Source organism: Pteronotus mesoamericanus, unplaced genomic scaffold (assembly GCF_021234165.1).
Source record: "Pteronotus mesoamericanus isolate MK-2021 breed Mesoamerican mustached bat unplaced genomic scaffold, CSHL_Meso_final contig_182, whole genome shotgun sequence".
Classification (NCBI taxonomy): Eukaryota; Metazoa; Chordata; class Mammalia; order Chiroptera; family Mormoopidae; genus Pteronotus; species Pteronotus mesoamericanus.
In genome coordinates this window covers 27,936,344-27,948,802 of record NW_026555078.1, presented here as the reverse complement: position 1 = coordinate 27,948,802, position 12,459 = coordinate 27,936,344, and the positions used below count along the sequence as shown (strand labels likewise).

The 12,459-nt window shown below is 32.7% G+C and overlaps 1 protein-coding gene across 2 annotated transcripts in view; it reads left to right on the top strand.

Moving 5' to 3' along the window:
* Positions 1–12,459, top strand: part of MNAT1 (MNAT1 component of CDK activating kinase) — a 167,354-nt gene that overhangs the window by 83,663 nt on the left and 71,232 nt on the right. The gene's annotated exons all lie outside the window — the stretch shown is intronic.

Sequence of the window (12,459 nt, the reverse complement as noted above, 5' to 3'; positions counted from 1 at the left end):
TTTGAGACTTTGTTTCTGCAGGAAGATGTTTTGGTTCTGGCTTACTTCCAAGAAGACTTTTTTTGGAAGGTTACGTCAGCTGGTGATAATTGCTTGGGGTGATTTTACCTGCTGGTAGTGACTAACAGTCAGTCTGTGGAAATGGTGCAGAATCTCTCTTCCCTTCCTGCTCCTGATGAAGTTTGTGTTACAGAATAATAATAATTATTGGTGGCATTTTGTGGGCACTTGATATTGCTATGTTTTTAAAATACATTTTTATTTTATTTGATACTTTAAAATAATTTTACAGGTGAAACTGAGGATTGTTTAAAAAACAAGCTGCTCAAGGTGAAATTAGGATTTGACTCTTTGGACTCCAAGGCTTGTGTTTTTCACATTGTGTTATTCAAGGGGGTTATATAATATAGAGACTTTACAAGAACAGAGCATATGCTTGCATTCTTGAGGAAAGAAGAGCTACAGATGGGAAAGCTGTTGTGGTGTGAAGAACCAAAATAAATGGAGCCTGGGATTGTTCTTGCAGCTGCTTTAACTTATTTGGAGATTAACCTGGGTTAACCTGGTTGACATTGCAACTATGGGTTCTTTGGATGTTATTTTTAATTATAGTTATGATTTCATCAAGAGAGTTTGGGATATTATGGAAATCTTGAAGCACATGCATTTCAAAATGAATAGAGGGTTAAGGCATTTAAAAAATACCACCAGTATTGACATAATGTTAGAACATAGTGTAAGATCAGGCCTTCAAGCATTTTTTTTTACATATTTGATCCGTGTTTTATAGTTATTCTCAGTTTTCAAGTTGCCTCATATAATATAGGTTAATATTATGAATAAAATGGTTAGTAATTTTTTTCACGCTAATTAAATCTATTTGAAGATGCAATGCCTGAAGAATACTTAAAATTTAACATAGTGTTTTCTGAAAGACTATATATTTCAGGAAAAAGTGTTTTTTGTTTTAATGATGAATTAAAAAATGTACAAACTCATAAACTTTTTATTTGTATATTCTAGGCAGAGAGAGAAAGTATTAGGGATATAAATTGCTTAAGACATCTTTCATAGAAAAATGTGAATATGTTGCTTAAAATGTTAAACTAATGAAATAGATTTTTATATAACTCTTCAGTTATTTTGTCTTCACAAAATATATTTGGTGCCATCTATGAACATGTCTGTTTTGCTTACTGTTGAACCCCTAATTCCTAAAAATATATCATTAGATTTTTTTTCACCATGTAAAAAATCAGTTCAATAGTCGATCTTTAACAATTTCTAAATTTTTATTTTTTAAGTTACAATTTTAAAAAGTCTGGTAAAAACACATAACACAAAATTTACCATCTAGCTATTTTTCTGTTTATAGTTCATTTGTATTAAATACATTTATATTGTGCAACTATCACTACCATATGTTTCTATAACTGTTTTCATCTTGTAAAACTGAAACTCTGTAGCCATTAGACAATCCTCCCTTCCACCATAGGTCTACAGACATTTTTCAATTGTTTGTACACTTAATTGTAAAGAAAAACATTAGAAGAATTTAGAGCAAGGAAATATTCACCTAAATCAACATATTTCAGTTTCCTCTATGTTGAGCAATTAGCTAATAAGCCAGTTTGAACCTGACTTTCAGGACAGAATACTTTTGAGGTTATATTCTTTTTTTGTTTTCAACAAGGCAAGTCTTGATAATAGATCAATCAGCAAATCCTGAATTAACGTAAATGGTGTGGTAATTCTGTTATGAGATACTTCTTAGAACTCATGAAATTTCTCCTTTCCTCCTTGTATCAGATTTACTTCTAGATTGAGGAATTAGCCTGGCAGCACTCTTGGGTATCAGTTCAAAGTGAAAGTGGTGGGGGGTAGGCAGAGACAAATGTATTTGAAAAAGTAAATTAAAAAAAAATTTGGCAAATCAAAATAAAGAATTTCTAGTATTAAAAAAATAAAATAAAAAAATAAAACCCGGAAGAGGGCTTTCACCAGAACCCAACCATACTGGCACCATGACCTCAGACTTCTAGAACGGTGAGAAATAAATTTATGTTGTTTATAAAAAAAAAATAAAAAAATAAAATGGAAAGTGTTTTTTAATTAAAAAAAATTTCAATTACAGTTTACATTCAGTATTATTTTGTTTTAGATTCAGGTGTATAGCATAGAGGTTCAACAATCATACACTTAATAAAGCAATTCCACTCAATATTTCCAGCACCCACCTGGCACAGTACATAGTCATTACAGTATTACTGACTGTACCCCCTACGCTGTACTCCACATGGCTGCGGCTCTTTTGTAACTACCAGTTTGTGCTTACCCCTTCACTTTTTCCCCCCAGCTCTCACTCCCCCAGCCCCTCAGGCAGCCATATTCTCTGCATCTATTGGAAGTGTTTTTAAAATGCTGTGGGAAAACTAATTAAAACTGAACTTTGCAATTGAAAACAAAACTGTAGAAGTAAACGTTAATGTTTTCTCTGTAATGTTTTTAAAAGACCTGTAAGAGTGCTCTAGGAAGATTTTTTTAAACCAATTTTCTTACAGATTCTTCAAGACAGGTGTTTGTTAGACTTCATTGCGTTGACCCTGCTAAGAGAACAGCAAGGCTGGTAATTATCCTTAGGTCTGAGTATTAAAAATGTTGTTAGTTTTGAATAAATATTAAGAGATCAACTTTAACAACTCTTAATATAAATAATTTGTGTGCTAGCTTTTTTCTAATGTAAAATGAATCTCAATATGCCATACAATTGGTGAAAAATAAGAGGAGATCTGTTTATTTAAGAGCCCTCAAAGGTTATAAAAGATTATACTTGGCTATATGTGAAGGATAAATCTTGTGCAATAATGCCCCTTAGTTTTCCTTTTATAATAAATCTCAGCTATGTGTTTAGCACAAGGGCTCAGTGCCAAAAAGAACAGGTTCAACTTGTCTGTGAGGATTTGCACCGTAGTAAAATGCACAACTGCTTTTGGAGAGGTCATTACGGAGGTCATAGGCATGTACAGTTGAATGAAAGCAACTTTAAAACCATAATGGAATATAGTGTTACTTAAAAGTCAAAAATCAATGATAATTTAAAACACTAGAAATATGGAAAATCATAAAAAGAACCCTCATGTACATTTTCCACTTTATCTGTATATGTTTATATATTTGCAAATGGATTTAAAATTAGTTCTTTAGCACGTTGTGCCAGCATATTTTAAAATAACTTAGGAACCTCTTTTAGAATAATTGCCCATACTTGGAAACATTGACTGTTTTAATGTTAAATTCTGAGCAGTGCTCTGAATAGAGTTCATTAATAAAGGTAGGCTATAATGGCGGTAGAACAAAGTATGCGAGTGTATGTGTTGGGGTGGGGGTCAAAGGCCTGTGCGTGGGGGTTAAGTTCTAAGGAAAAGGCAGATGTGATCTGAAGGAGAATGCCTCCCTGACTCATATTGCTGCTGAGCTATGATCGAGAGGTTCAAAATTAACGACAAATAAAATGCTATCATAGAACTATATAATGACTTTTTTCCCAAGTATTTCACAAACACTAATTTTCTTTTGTAGTAAATAGAAATAACTCAAATAACAGATAGAAAGAGCGTAAGTCTCATGACTCCCGCCAGTAATGGTTTTGGGCTTAGTATAAACAATACCAGAAAATGATAAAACTAAGTAATTAAACAGATGCAGAGCTTACCTAGAGTTGTGTTTTACCTAGTTGTATTTGGTCATAGAGTGACTGTTTCTTTTTCTTTTTTAAAACGGTGATCAAAATGGCAGGCAGCCATTGATTTCAGTATAGAGATTAATTCGTAATCTTTAGAATATGCTTCAGCAAATGCAGCTGATTGGCAGTATCACCTGTCTAAGCAACTGGCAGAATGTTAGTGCTTTTATCAAGCCTGTAATTTCCAGAAGGGCTTCAGAGATGTGTTCATTAAAGTCTTCCATACTAATTACTTTCTTTGTTCTCCAGCGTACTGTTTTACAAAATGTACCTTTTTATTTTTATTTATTTATGTGTGTATTTATATGTTTTCTTTATTAAGGTTATAAAATTAGTTTAAAAAAATTTTTAACGAAAACTGTGTATTCATGTGTTTGTGGAACTACCATTTATACTCAGTAAACACATAATGTTCCCAGATGAAAATTTTATTAAGATTGTGATTTCTCTGCATTGCTTTTGTAATTCATATCACAAACATAAAACATCTGTCAATTATGAAAAATGAGTATAGAAAAATGTAATTTAAAGGGTTGGTTATTATCAACTTTCTAGGAAGATAGTTTACTTCTGTGTTCCTAAAAATTATTGTTGAAATAATCGTTCTGGTTCATAATTTCAAAATATATGCAGTTTACATAGATTCATAGACAAATCATCAATTTGTATATTATTTGAGGAAGATAATATTTTTGTTATGAAAAGAAGACTGAACTTCCAAGAGAGCGTCTAAAATGATAAAGCACATACCTCAATATAGGTGAAATTTGCATCAATCTAAATGTATTATGGAAAAGTCAAATGTGAATATTTTCTAAAAAGTCATTATATGTTTTAATGAACTAGCACCTATATACTAATTCAAAAAGCACTTGTATACTAATATTTTATAAACAAATGAGTGCTTTCAAATTTGTTTAATAAATATATATTGTTAAATGCTTGAAGTTAGATTCAGTTCTTGTGGTATATCCTTTCTGTCATACCTTCACAGGGTTTAGTATCCACTTAATGTTCAGATAAATGAAATTTTTGTAATGTAGTCCTGTAATAGAAAAGTGCTTGGTGCATTCTGGCAGTATAGGGTTTAACACCTGGGTAGATTACTTGGCCTTGGAAAACTCCAGTTTCTTTTCTTGTAAAGTAGGCAACATAATAATTACGTAATGTAATTATGTAATGCATGTATAGCATGGCATGCAGTAGATATTCAATTAATATTTGTGTCTTTTGCATGGAATTCGAGTGTTAGTAATCACCCATACGTACATGACTTTTGTAAAAGACAATTTATGCAAAATTGCAAGTGAAAGGGAATCAAGGAATTCTAAATATTCCATTCTACATGTACAGTCCAGATTTAACTGCATGGTGGTTTTGAGAAGGTGGTGGTTGTGGTGGTGATGTGTGTGTGAAGAAGGCAGATTGGGAGGGTTAGGGTATTTATAATATTTGTTGTTTCCTTTGAGGACAGAAGAAGGATCAAGTCATTAATAGCTTGGTTTAGTTGTGTACTTATTGGCACAATAATGACCCAATCTGTAGTTAAATGACCTCAAAGAGAACTAGATTTGTCATGTACTTTTTTGGGGTAGGGGATTGGAGAGAGTGGGATACTGTTGTATCCTTACAAAACAGTTGTCCATTCATGAAACAAACATTCCTAGGCACTGTAGTAGGCACAGAGTTTAGATCTATATAAAAACACTACAAAAATAGGACCTCTTGAATTAGTTTCTATTAAGGCATAAATAAGCCTTCTGCTACCTTTTCATTGAAAAATATTTTTGCTTCAGAAGATTACTAATCTTATGTGCTATTTTTTATTTATAAAATAATTGTAATACTTTTAGAGAACTTTATAAAGTAATTTTCATATTTTATCGCATTCAAGAAATTTAGGCTTATATGTAAGTTATCATTATTGTTGGTTAGTGAAAGATTCACTTAAAGTGCCAAGCTAAGACTTCTTTCTTGGAAGCTAACTTTTTGTAATTACTAAAAATAAATAAGCTGAAACGCTATATGTCTGAAAAGTTGTTTTTAAAATTTTGGTAAGTACTGTTTTTCTTAAAATTAATGTAGACTTTTTTAAGGAGACAGGTTTTGTCTCACCAAATAGTCTCCTTGATGTTTTTCTTTTCTGATCTTTTTATAGAAACAGATATGATTTGCTGGACACTCTGTCCTCTTGGCAACAACTGGTGGTTCAGTAGCAAGACAAGCATCAGAGAAAGAATGTAAAAATAATACTTTTCAACACTGCCTCATGGTTATCAGTGCTCAGGGAAAAATAACACCTAGAACCACAAAAGCAAACAAAATCTCTTGCTTGGACTCTGCCTTTAAGCCACTACCATCTCTCTATTTTTATTTTACCTTATACTTTGATGAAAATAATAATCAAGTCCTCTCAGTGTTTCTGCTTCCTTAACTCCCATTCTTTGATTATTGATATTTTGGCTCACATTTTCACTATAATCCTGAAGCTACTCTTGGTCGCTTGCATTGCCCGAACCCCCAGGTTCAGACCCATTCAGTCTTCAGACCCACCTTAAATATCACTTTTCTCAGTGAATTGAATTGAATGAACATTCAGGCACCTGTCATGTTCAGCAGAATCATATCATATATACATTTAACTTATTTGAGTTCAACTAAAGTTGAAAAAACACCAACCTAGGGTGAAAAATAGCAGATAATTCTTTTTCCCAAGTAAAAAGTGGTTTTGAAACAGCATTGTTGCCAAAAGGAAGCCAACTATTTCTGGTTTTCCACAGAACAGTAATTTATTCCAATGGTAGAGGAAAACCTTGCTGAGTTGGATTTGTATAAAGATATTGCAGTATGCAAAAAACAATGTATAGCATACTTTACGGGCCATAGAAGTGATTTCTGAGGGGTTATTTTGTCCAGTTTTTGACTTACTCTTAACTACAGAACCTTATCTTTGTGCAAAGTGTGACTTTACTATTAGAGCTATGTTGAACTTGAGCCAGTCACATCATTTAGGACCCTTCTAGATAACATTTGGATTGTTCTTGAATGTTTTATGTGTAGAGCTACCTGAGGCAGAGATGACTAGCTTAATTCCTTTTCTGTCTTTATTTTTGCATTTTTGGGAGATAAATTATATGAATGCAATTATAGTCACAACAGGATAAAACAGAAGGAGAAAACGCTATTCCTTTTTGTTTCATGTTCACTTATAGTTTGAGACCCTTGGCTTTCTGAAAACTAGTTGCAGTTGTCCACAAATACATTGTTGCATTTCATTTCCTTATGAGCTGTAAGAGTTCTACCCCAATACAAAGGAATTTATAGAAGTCTTTATTTACACATGCAGGGTTAGGTTGTAATTACATTTGAGATGCTTTAATGATAGTAATCTTTTAAAATAGATATTTCCTAATTTTCTCCAACATAGTTAAGTTTCTAAATGTGTTACATTTTATATTTGAAGTTCTTTCTCAAAGAATAGTTTACATTGGTGTGACAATAAGAGTTTTAAATTCTTATATATTTGAAATTCTTATTGTCAGAGCTGATATATTATTAAATAATATTTTTTATGTGATAATTTGAACACTAAATGACAGGTATTGCAGAGAGGGGATTGCATTAGGGCTTTTGACTGTTAATTTACTTAACAAGGAGCTTAAGCCGAGCTAAATAGTTATAGAAATTATTATTTGATGTTTTAAAGCATATCTTAGATATTTGAATGGAACTGATCATTACTGAAAAGCTAGAAAAATATAGTGCTATTCTTAGTGTGTTCAGGCTGAAACCTCTATAAAGGTTTGAATATAGATTCTGGAAAAGTCTGTTTTCTTTGAGAAGGAAAATTTTTGGGAAAAATGGGCAATCTATCAGGCACCGTACTTTTGACAGACAAGGAATGCTTATAAAGGCTGATCAGGAGGAATAAGTGAGCAAAATAGCCACCCCTAATAATTTTTTTTTAATTTTGAAGGTACATTTATTAAAGCTGGGGACACTGAAACAAGGAAAGGCTTAAGATAGAAGAAGCAACAGGAGAGCCTAGGCAGGGCTGATTTAGCTCACTGGAGAGTCAGGAAAAAGGGGGCCTTGGGGACAGGGTCAGGGTTTTGGTCCTGGCTGAGCTGCTACTGCCCTTTGCTCCCTTGGTTGCTGGTCTTGCGGGGTCCCTTGGAATCTAGGAGTTGCACACCTGAGAGGGAAGAAGAGGGGGAAGGGAAAGGCATGAATATGCTCCTGGGAGGGGGAGCGTGCCTATAATAATTTTTAAAAAAAGTTATATATTCTGCTTATTCCAAAACATGCATTCAGATAGAGGATGAGTTTGCTGATTCTAGTAGAGTTTTGGGAATCTGGGGATTATTGCTCCCCCCCCCCACTGGTTATTTCTCTAATATATAATATTATATGTTATATATTATATATTAGAGAAATATATATATTAGAGAAATATATGCACACACACGTATATACTATATAACCAAATTATTTTACATTACAATTTGGGGAAATTCTCTTTATTTTTTATGATACATTATGAGGTAGTACCATATTTCAACTTGGTGGTCATAAAATCATAGCATGTTATACCTGGAAGAACATCTAGTCCAACCCCCAGTTCATCCCCAACCCCTGTTATAGATGATAAAGATGAAGTTTAGATAAATTGTATCACCTCAGTTCATTTTAGTTTATAAGCTGTGCCAGCATAAGTTACCCTTCCCATATAGAAGCTTGTCCCTCATTTGTCTTATTCTATTTATTATAAATTTTGAAAGAAATTGGAGAAAGCCATTTCTATGGGGGAAAATGAATTGGGCTTACCATGAAATTATGTGCTATCAGGAAGTTATTACCATGCAGCTGTTGGCAGTGATGACAGGCTTATATCCCCCAGAGTGACCAGAACAGCACAGTATAAAAATTTTTCTGTTTGTTTCTGAAATAAATAGAAAACAACTGAATTACCCCCAGTTGTTTTTTTACTTAAATCGAGCAGCTTGAAGGCAATATCAGGTATATTTTTAAGTATTCTTTATCCCATAAAATATTGTGTGAATACACACACACAATTAAAAAATACGTATGCACAAACAAAACACATGCACATATGTGCACACACGTGTTTAAATTATTAAGACATTTACTGATATCAAAACACTATTTCAGGAAGAACTGTACTGATATTCTGAGAGTTCTAAATGTAGATATTTTCTTTGGAAATAATCAATAAAATTGTATTGGTTTAATGCTCTGAGAACAGGGAAATATTCTGGTTTCTAATTCCCTTTAGCAGTGTGATGCATTCTATAGGATTTGATAAATTTAACGTGTGACAGGACCAGTTTATGAAAACAACCACACCACTCTTGTTGTTTTATTTTTCCTTTTTTAAAATTATTTTTTAAAAATTTATGTTTTACATTTACATAATTCAAAAAAAGAAATTAGAAAACAGAAGACACAATCTCGTTAAAAAGTGATTTACTAGAATATAAGTTCCTGGAGGGCAGGAGCTAGTATCTGTTTTGTTCACTGCTGTACTTTTTAGTTTGTATATAGTCAGTGTTCATTCGGTGTTTGTTATGTGAATGGTTGATGATTCCAACAGAATAACCACAATGTTTTGTTACCTGAAATTTTGTTAAAAATGAGTTCTTAACTGGCTAGAAAGCACACTCCCAGTCTGTGGACTAAAAAACACCCCAGACACTCTAATGAATAAGAGAAAGAAAACAGTATTAAAGTGTGAAGAAAGTAGAGATGTATCCCTTATGTACTCTTATAGTATATATGATTAACAACATTTCGATTTTTTATGGTTAGTAAGAGCATCTTTTTTTTCTCATTTAAATTTTAATTTTTATTGACTATTGGATGATACTGGTTAATAAAACTCTGTAGGTGTCAGGTATACAATTCTACAATACAACATCTGTATATTGTATTGTGTGTTCACAATCCGAAGCCAAGTCTCTTGTCACCATTTATCCCCCTTACACCCTCTTCTACTTTCTCCCACCTTCCATTTCCTCTGGTTATCACCATACTCCTATCTGTATCTATGAAGTTTTTTTCTTTTTTACTTAATTTCTTCACCTTTTCACCCAGCCTCCCAAACCCTGTCCCTTCTAACAGCTGTCATTCTTTTTTCTATGAGTCTGTTTCTATTTTGTTAGTTTATTTTGTTCATTAGATTCCACATATGAGTGAATCATGTGGTATTTGTCTTTCTCTGACTGGCTTATTTCACTTAACATAATGTTCTCTAGGTTCACCCATGTATTGCAGAAGGTAAGATTTCTTTCTTTTTTACGGCCAAGTAGTATTCTATTGTATAAACGTATCATGGTTTTTTTTATTCATTCCCCTACTGATGGGCACTGGGGCTGCATCCAAATCTTGACTATTGTAAATAAGACTACAAGGAATGTAAGAATGCATATATTTTTTTCTTGTATGTATTTTTTTGATTAATATTACAGATTTCTTTGGATATATTCCCAGAAGTTTAATTGCTGGCTCATAAACTTTTAATTTTTTGAGATATCTCCATACTGCTTTCCACAGTGGCTGCACCAGTCTGCATTCCCACCTGCAGTGCATGAGGGTTCCCTTTTCTCTGTATCTTTGCTGACACTTGTTGTCTGAAGATTTATTGATGATAGCCATTTTGACAGGTGCGAGGTGATACCTCATTGTGATTTTATTTTGCATTCCTCTGATAATTAGTGACATTGAGCATTTTTTTTCATATGTCTATTGACTATCTGTACATCTTCCTTGGAGAAGTGTCTATTCAGGTCCTTTGCTCATTATTTAATTGGATTTTTGTTTCTTTGTGTTGAGTTGTGTTAAGTTCTGTATAAATTTTGGATACTAAACCCTTATGAGGTATATCATTGATGAGTATGTCCTCCCATTCAGTGGGTAATCTTTTCATTTTGTTGATGGTTTCTTTTGTTGTGTAAAAACTTTTTAGTTTGATGTAGTCCCATTTGTTTATTTTTTTTCTTGTATTTCCCTTGCCTGAGAAGATATATCAGAAAAATATATTGCTACAAGAAATGTCTGAGATTTTACTGCCTGTGTTTTCTTCTTGGATTTTTATGGTTTTGAGTCTTAAATTTAAATCCTCAATTCATTTTGAGTTTATTCTTGTGTTTGGTGTAAGAAGGTGATCTAGTTTCAGTTTTGCACATATTGGTCCAATTTTCCCAACATCATTTATAGAACAGACTGTCTCTACTCCATATTATGTTCTTGCCTCCTTTGTTGAATATTAATTTACAATATAGGTGTGGGTTTATTTCTGGGCTGTCTATTCTATTCTGCTGATCTGTGTCTGTTTTTATGCCAGTACCATTCTGTTTAATTACTATGACCTTGGTCTTGCAGTATATTTCCTCCATCTTTGTTGTTGTTTGTAAAGATTGCTGTGGCTATTCTTGGTTTTTTTGTGGTTCCATACAAATTTTTAAAATATTTGTTTTAGTTCTGTGAAATACACCATTGGTATCTTGATAGGGATTGCATTGAACCTGTAGATTGGTTTAGGTAGTATGGACATTTTAATGATGTTAATTCTTCTTATCCATGAACTTGGTATATGCTTCCACTTATTTGTATATTCTTTAGTTTCTTTCTCTAATGTCTTATAATTTTCTGAGTACAGGTCTTTTACATCATTGGTTAAATTTATTGCTAGGTATTTTTTTGATATGATTATAAATGGGATTTTTTTTTTTAGTTTCTCTTTCTGGTAGTTCGTTATTGGTGTATAAAAATGTGACTGATTTCTGGATATTTATTCCATATGCTGCTACTTTACTGAATTCATTTATCAGTTCTGGTAGTCTCTTGGTGGTATCTTTAGGGTTCTCTATATACAGTACCATTGTCATATGCAAATAATGACAGTTTTGTTTTTTCCTTTTCAGTTTGGATAGCCTTCCTTCCCCTTCCTTCCTCCCTTCCTTTTTCTTTTCTTTTCTTCTCTTTTTTTTTCTTCTCTTTTCTTTTTTTCTCTTCCGTCTGACTGCTGTGACTAGGACTTCAGTACTATGTTGAATAAGGGAGGTGAAAGCAGATATCCCTGGCTTGTAGTTTTTGCTCATTGAGTATGCTGTTGACAGTGAGTTTGTCATATATGGCCTTTATTACATTAACATATGTTTCCTCTATTCCCACTTTGCTGAGAGTTTTATCATAAATGGGTGCTGCATTTTTATCAAATGCCTTTTCTGCATCTAATGACATTATGTGGTTTTTATCCTTCATTTTGTTCATGTGGTGTATCACATTTATTGATTTGTTAATCTTATATTAAACTTGCATCCTTGGAATAAAGTTCCCTTGATCATAGTGTATCATTTTTTTAATGTACTGCTGGATCTGATTTGCTAATACTTTGTTGAGGATTTTAGCATCTACTGTATATTCATCAGGGATATTGGCCTATAATTTTCTTTCTTTGTAGTGTTTTTATGTGGTTTTGGAATTACAATAATGCTGGCCTTGTAAAATGATCTTGGCAGTCTTCTCTCCTCTTGAATTTTTTAGAATAGTTTGAGAAGACTAGGTCTTAGTTTTTTGAATGTTTGGTAAAATTCACCTGTGAACTCATACAGTCCAGGGCCTTTTTTGTTGGACCTTTTTTGATTACTGCTTTAATTTCATTAGTTGTAATCTGTATTCATATGCTCTGATTCTTC